This window comes from Mesoplodon bidens (assembly GCF_964165515.1).
Source record: "Mesoplodon bidens genome assembly, chromosome: 7".
Classification (NCBI taxonomy): domain Eukaryota; kingdom Metazoa; phylum Chordata; class Mammalia; order Artiodactyla; family Ziphiidae; genus Mesoplodon; species Mesoplodon bidens.
Genome location: NC_138164.1, coordinates 30,194,694 through 30,202,192, shown reverse-complemented (window position 1 = coordinate 30,202,192; position 7,499 = coordinate 30,194,694).

The window sequence follows — 7,499 nt, the reverse complement described above, 5'->3', positions numbered from 1 at the left end:
CTGTCACGGAGCTACAGCAAGTTTTCCGTGATGCAGGAGAGGTCCTGGCTGATTGGGGGGGGGGTGTGTCAAAGCCAGGAGCAGGTGTGCTTGTGAGAGTCTGGGGCCCACCAGCCGTACTCCTGCCTTTGTTTCCATCCTGATGTGTTGATGCACTTATTTAAGTCCAAATGCATATGTCTCGGTGCAAGACCTTACGTCAGTGAGAGAAAGTTTCTCCCTGCCATCATAGAGGGAATCAAATCATTTTTGACACTGGTCTTTAATAAAACCTATATATTGAGGATTCACCGTGTACCAGGCACAGGGCTACTAGATTCTTCTAATAATTAAGATGTGTTGTGAGCTGAATTGTGTCCCCCAAATTTGTATGTTAAAGTCCTAATCCTGAGTATCCCAAAATGTGACTGTATTTCAAGATTGGGCATTTAAAGAGGTAATTAAGGTAAAATGAGACCATGTGAGCCCTAATCCAGTACTGTATGACTGGTATCCTTATAAGAAGAGATTAGGGGACCTAATGAAACTTCAAAGCTTTTGCACAGCAAAGGAAACCATAAACAAGACCAAAAGACAACCCTCAGAATGGGAGAAAATATTTGCAAATGAAGCAACTGACAAAGGATTAATCTCCAAAATTTATAAACAGCTCATGCAGCTCAATAGCAAAAAAACAAACAAGGCAATCCAAAAATGGGCAGAAGACTTAAATAGGCATTTCTCCAAAGAAGATATACAGACTGCCAACAAACACATGAAAGAATGCTCAACATCATTAATCATTAGAGAAATGCAAATCAAAACTACAATGAGATATCATCTCGCACCAGTCAGAATGGCCATCATCAAGAAATCTAGAAACAATAAATGCTGGAGAGGGTGTGGAGAAAAGGGAACACTCTTGCACTGCTGGTGGGAATGTGAATTGGTACAGCCACTATGGAGAACAGTATGGAGGTTCCTTAAAAAACTAAAAATAGAACTACCATATGACCCAGCAATCCCACTACTAGGCATATACCCTGAGAAAACCAGAATTCAAAAAGAGACATGTACCAAAATGTTCATTGCAGCTCTATTCACAATAGCCCGGAGATGGAAGCAACCTAAGTGTCCATCATCGGATGAATGGATAAAGAAGATGTGGCACATATATACAATGGAATATTAGCCATAAAAAGAAACGAAACTGAGCTATTTGTAATGAGGTGGATAGACCTAGAGTCTGTCATACAGAGTGAAGTAAGAAAGAGAAAGACAAATACCGTATGCTAACATATATACGGAATTAAAAAAAAAAATGTCATGAAGAACCTAGGGGTAAAACGGGAATAAAGACAGACCTACTTGAGAATGGACTTGAGGATATGGGGAGGGGGAAGGGGGAAGGGTAAGGTGTGACAAAGCGAAAGAGAGGCATGGACATATATACACTACCAAACGTAAGGTAGATAGATAGTGGGAAGCAGCCGCAGAGCACAGGGAGATCAGCTTGGTGCTTTGTGACCGCCTGGAGGGGTGGGATGGGGAGGGTGGGAGGGAGGGAGATGCATGAGGGAAGGGATGTGGGAACAGATGTATATGTATGACTGATTCACTTTGTTATAAAGCAGAAACTAATAAAAAAAATAAATAAAAATAAAAAGAAGAGATTAGGGCACACACATACCCAGGCAGTGGACCATGTGAAGATACCTGAGGAAGACGGTCATCAGCAAGCCAAGGTAAGGACTTCACTGGTGGCGCAGTGGTTAAGAATCTGCCTGCTGACGCAGGGGTTATGGGTTCGATCCCTGGTCTGGGAACATCCCACGTACCGCAGAGCAGCTAAGCCTGTGCACCACAACTACTGAGCCTGTGCTCTAGAGCCTGCAAGCCACAACTACTGAGCCAGCGTGCCACAACTACTGAAGCCCGCGTGCCTAGAGCCACCCATGCTCTGCAACGAGAAGCCACCACAATGAGAAGCCCACGCACAGCATTGAAGAGTAGCCCCCATTTGCGGCAACTAGAGAAAGATTGCACGCAGCAATGAAGACCCAACATAGCCAAAAATAAAAATAATTGATTAATGAATTAAAAAATATCTTTGGGGGAAAAAAAGCCAAGGTAAAAAGCTTCGAAAGAAACCACATCTTCCAACATCTTGATTTCGGACTTCAGCCACCAGAACTGTGAAAAAATAAATTTCTGTCGTTTAAGCCACCCAGACTTGGTACTTTGTATGGCAGCCCTAGCAAACTAATACAAGGTGCTAAATAATTCAAAGCACGTTAGCTGTAATCCTTTTGTTTGGCTGTACCCTGCAGGCCTGCAAGCCCTGTACTTGCCCCACCTGTAGACGAAGACCGAAGAAAGAGCCCAAAGTCAGTGACAGAGACATCAGTGGTTTAATGCAGGGGTCCCGAACCCCCAGGCCACAGACTGGTACTGCTCTGTGGTCCATTAGGAACTGGGCCACACAACAGGAGGTGAGAGGTGAGTACCGAAGTTTCATCTGTATTTACAGCCGCTCCCCATCGCTTGCATTACCGCCTGAGCTCCACATCCTGTCAGATCAGTGGCAGCACTAGATTCTCATAGGAGCTCGAACCCTACTGTGAATTGAGCATGCAAGGGATCTAGGTTGTGCGCTCCACATGATAATCTAATGCCTGATGATCTGAGGTGGTGATGCTAGCGCTGGGGAGTGGCTGCAGATGCAGATCATCATTAGAGAGGTTTGCACACAGACCATAATAAATCAGTTGCTTGCAGACTCATATCAAAGCCCTATCAGTGAGTGCCAAGTGAAAACAAGCTCAGGGCTCCCACTGATTCTGCATTATGGTGCAGAATTACTATATATTACAATGTAATAATAGAAATAAAGTACACAATAAATGTGCTTGAATCATCCCGAAACAGTCCCTCCCCCCACCCTTGCTCCATGGAAAAAGTGTCTTCCATGAAACTGGTCCCTGGTGCCAAAAAGGTTGGGGACCACTGGTTTAATGGATAAGGGGATTTTCCATGTCTGAAGTAAGGTCCCCCTGGAGTGACATTTCACTGTCTGGTAGAAGGGGGCAGGACATGGCATCAGGTACCAGTTATAAGGGGAATTGATGTCAGGTTGGCTCTTCAGTTACCAGGGAAAACAGCAGAGAGCAATGCCCCTCACTGCCCCTTTGATAAGCTATCTTAGTGGAGATGTTCTGATCTAAAGTCAGAACAATCATTAGCTGGGACATACTGCAAGTAGGTAAGGTCAGTAAGGTGAGTAGGGTGTAGGTGAGGCAGGCACTGGTTGAGTAGGGGATGTACAGAGAGCAAGAGAACAGCCATCTTGAGGGCCGGACCATGCACCTTTCAACAACTGCAAAATAAAGTTTGAACACAGGTCTACTTGACTCCTTAGCTTGTCCTTTTTAGGCAAATTGCCAACTAAGCTGTATTAATATTTTTGAAAATTTCATGTGCTACCATCCAGCATAAAAATTAACTTTCTATTTGAGTTGTGTTTGAGAGTTTATCTTGTTTGGCTTTATTCAGCTAGTCAGTTTTAATGATGTATAAAAATATATTTTCACATTCAGTAAAAATACTGCATAAAGTATAAGTAAATGGTAATGTAATTAATATATTATCCACTTGCTGAATCCTCTTATGTACCTAGATCAGAGAGTAGGATTTAACCTCTTGCTGGATAAGTCCCTTTTTGCCCTTCTAATGATAATAATCAGTGTCATAATGGGATTCATTATGTTGAACAAATAGATGAAATGTCAGATCTTTGTTAGGTTTATTTATTGCCTTATTTAATCCTTAATACCTTAAGAGACTTGTTATCCCTTTTTTTGTAAATGTGGAAATTTAGGCTCAGTGAAATGATGCAGGTTGCCAGAGATATGTGTCTCGGCATGTTCCTCCTTGGGTTTATCTGTCTGGGACTCTGTGCTTCATGGACTTGGGTGACTATTTTCTTTCCCATGTTAGGGAAATTTTCGACTACAGTCTCTTCAAATATTTTTCTCAGGCCCTTTCTCTTTCTCTTCTTCTTCTGGGACCTCTATAATGTGAATGTTGGTGTGTTTAATGCTGTCCCAGAGGTCTCTGAGACTGTCCTCATTTCTTTTCATTCTTTTTTCTTTATTCTATTCTGTGGCAGTGATTTCCACCATCTTGTTTTCCAGCTCACTTATTCATTCTTCTGCCTCAGTTATTATGCTGTTGATTCCTTCTAATGTATTTTTGTTTCAGTTATTGTGTTGTTCATCTCTGTTTATTCTTTAAATCTTCTCTTTGTTAAACATTTCTTGTATCTTCTTGGTCCATGCCTCCATTTTCCCCCTAAGATTTTGAATCATCTTTACTATCATTACTCTGAATTCTTTTTCAGGTAGATTGCCTATCTCCTCTTCATTTAGTTGTTCTTGTAAGTTTTTATCTTGCTCCTTCTCTGTTGTCTCATTTTGTCTAACTTACTGTGTTTGTGGTCTCCTTTCTGCAGGCTGCAGGATTGTATTTCCTCTTGCTTCTGATGTCTGTCCCCTGGTTGGGGTTGGTCCAGAGGCATGTGCAGGCTTCCTGGTGGGAGGGACTGGTGCCTGCCCTCTGGTGGGTGGAGCTGGGTCTTGTCCCTCTGGTGGGCAGGGCTGTGTCAAGGAGTGTGTTTTGGGGTGGCTGTGAGCGTAGTCCAACTTTAGGCAGCCTGTCTGCTGATGGGTGGGGGTGTGTTTCTGTCTTGCTGGTTGTTTGGCTTGAGGTGTTCCAGCACTGGAGCCTGTAGGCTGTTTGGTGGGGCTGGGTCTTGGTGCTGAAATGGGGACCTCTGGGAGAGCTCATGCCAATTAATATTCCCTGGGGCCTCTGCTACCAGTGTTCTTGCCCCCACAGTGAGCTACAACCAACCCCCACCTCCCCAGGAGACCCTCCAAGACCTGTTGGTAGGTCTAGCCTAGGTTCCTATGGAGGGACTGCTTTGTGCTGGGTCCCAGTGCATGTGAGACTTTGTGTGTGCCCTCCAAGAGTGGAGTCTCTGTTTCTCGCAGCCCTGTGGGGTTCCTGCACTCAAGCCCCACTGGCCTTCAAGGCTAAATGCTCTGGGGGTTCTTCCTCCCAATGCCAGACCCTCAGACTGTTTGGGAGGGCTATTTTTATGTGGAAATGCCCCTGTGTACCCTGTGTGGTTTTTTTTTTTTTAATTTTACTTTATTTTTTACTTCACTTCACTTTTTTACCCTCCTTCCTCAGTGTATGCTGGCCATTACCCCTTTGATAGGGGGTGTAAGTGATGTGGTGACCAGAGCCTGCACTGGATATTGAGTGGGGCCTTCCCTTTGCTCTGTGGTTGTCACTGCCCTGTCTTGGGGTGGGGCCTGCTCCCTAGTTGTTGGCCTAGAGGCCCCCAGATCTGTTTCTTAGCCAAGCTGTGCAGGCAGCTCAGACTCTGGACTGGCCCAACCCCTGCATGTACATGCCCACAAAGCCCACAGCTGTTAAAGCCACACCCATCTCAGCTGCGGGAGCACTTGTCTGGGTGTCCCCCAGGCACTGTATTTATGAAGCCGTCAGCAGAGGTGTAACTCCTCAGTTTGCTCATCTGTGAGGAGAGATTTCAGCTCTTCTTCCTTAGTCACACAGTCCCTGGGGCTCAACTGTGGTTTCAGCCCCACCTCTGCATCTGCTCCCAAGGCTGCCAGTCCATCAGGTGGGAGGGTGCCAGGGCAGCAATCTGGGGGAAGCGGGCAGCCCAGGTGGGGAGGGGGTAGAGGAGGTGTTGGCCAGGGGGGTGTGAGCCTACTCCAGCAGGAGCCCTACCTAGTGCCTGTGGAGGCAGGGGTTGGTGCATGGGGAGAAAGGCTGCAATGGCGGCCTCACACTTTGCACATCACTCAACAATAGCACTTTGCTTCTGTGGTGCTCTGGGCTTCCTTCCATGAGCATTCTTGGTTGCGGAGCTCCTCACTCCCATTGTTACTGGGCCCAAGCTCGTTCTGCTTGCCACACGACAGGCCAATAAATCAGGAGACAAGTTGTTGGAACAAGGAATAATGATTTTGATTGGAAAGCTAGCAGACTGAGAAGATGGCAGACTAGCATCTTCAAAAAACCATCTTACCTCAGGCTGAATTAGGGCTCCTTTTATACAGAAGAGGGGGAGGGGGAGGGCCAACTGTTGCATTGACCAATGGCTGAGCAGGACCACTAGCGGTTGCTCATTGATAGTTACTTGCTTGGGGGCGGGGCCCACTGCGGTGCCTGTCAGTGGCTGAGTGGGACCACTACCTGTGGCTCATTGATGGTCGCTCACTTCGGGGAGAGGCCCACTGTGGCACCAACCAATGGCTGAGCAGGGCTGCTACAGCTCATGCCTGCCCCGCCAGTATTACTATTACCCACTGTCAATGTCCATTCCATGGTCTTGTGGGAAAGGAGGCAATGAACTTTCTGGATACTTCCTGCTGAACAGGGGCAATGAGGGAGTGATTGTGAAATGAAATTGATCAGCTTTGGGTTGGGAATACTCCTTAAAATTTTTAGTAACCAATACAATTCTCTTTATCTACAACTATTTGAATCTGATGAAATTACTTCTACAATGAAATTTTCACCTGAATACTTATTCTTTTTGAAGAGCAACCTTAACCCTTCTAAGGGTTCACAAACCCATTGCTCTCTAGGCCTCTCAGGAGTTATGTCATTTTCTGATGACAGTGGTGCTGCTTTAACCTAAGTGTGATGAATCCATGGCTTTACTCCAGCTAACTTGACAGATGAGTGTGTGGTAAATAATATCACGTGTGGTCCTGTCCACCTTGCAGTCAGCTTGTGTTCAGGCCCTTGCTATTTCCAGGTTTTAAGGAGAACTCAGTCTCTAGGCCAGAAAGGATATAAGGCTACCTTAGTTGGATAGCCAGACCTGCTGGAAGCAAACTCATGAACAAAGGTTAGTATAGTGCCCAGAGTTTAAACAATTGGCAACTGCTAGATCTTTCAGAGCATTTATATCAATAGATTCTCCCACCTGAGCAGACACCTGGAATGGCCTACCATACAATATTTCAAAGGGGCTAAATTTAAGCCTCTTCTGGGAGCCACTCTGATCCATAGCAGGGCAACTGGCAAAGCCTTATCCCAAGTTAAAGTAGCCTCGACTTATTTTAGCAATGCTCCTTTTTAATGTATAATTCATTTTCTCAGCTTTTCCCATTGATTATGGTCTCTAGGATGAATGTAGCTTCCATTTAATTTGCAGTGCTTTAGACACTTGTTAGGTTATGCTAGAGACAAAAGCAGGCCCATTATCACTTTGAAGGGAGTTAGGCAGTCCAAATCGGGGGATAATTTCCTTAAGGAGGACTCTAACTACTTCAGATGCTTTTTCTGTCCTGGTGGGATATGCCTCTACCCATCCTGAAAGTGTCCACAAATACTAGCGGGTGTCTGAAATTTCCTGTGGCTCGAGGCATTTGAGTAAAGTCTATTTGCCAGTCCTCAGTGAGGTAGGTTCCTCTGTG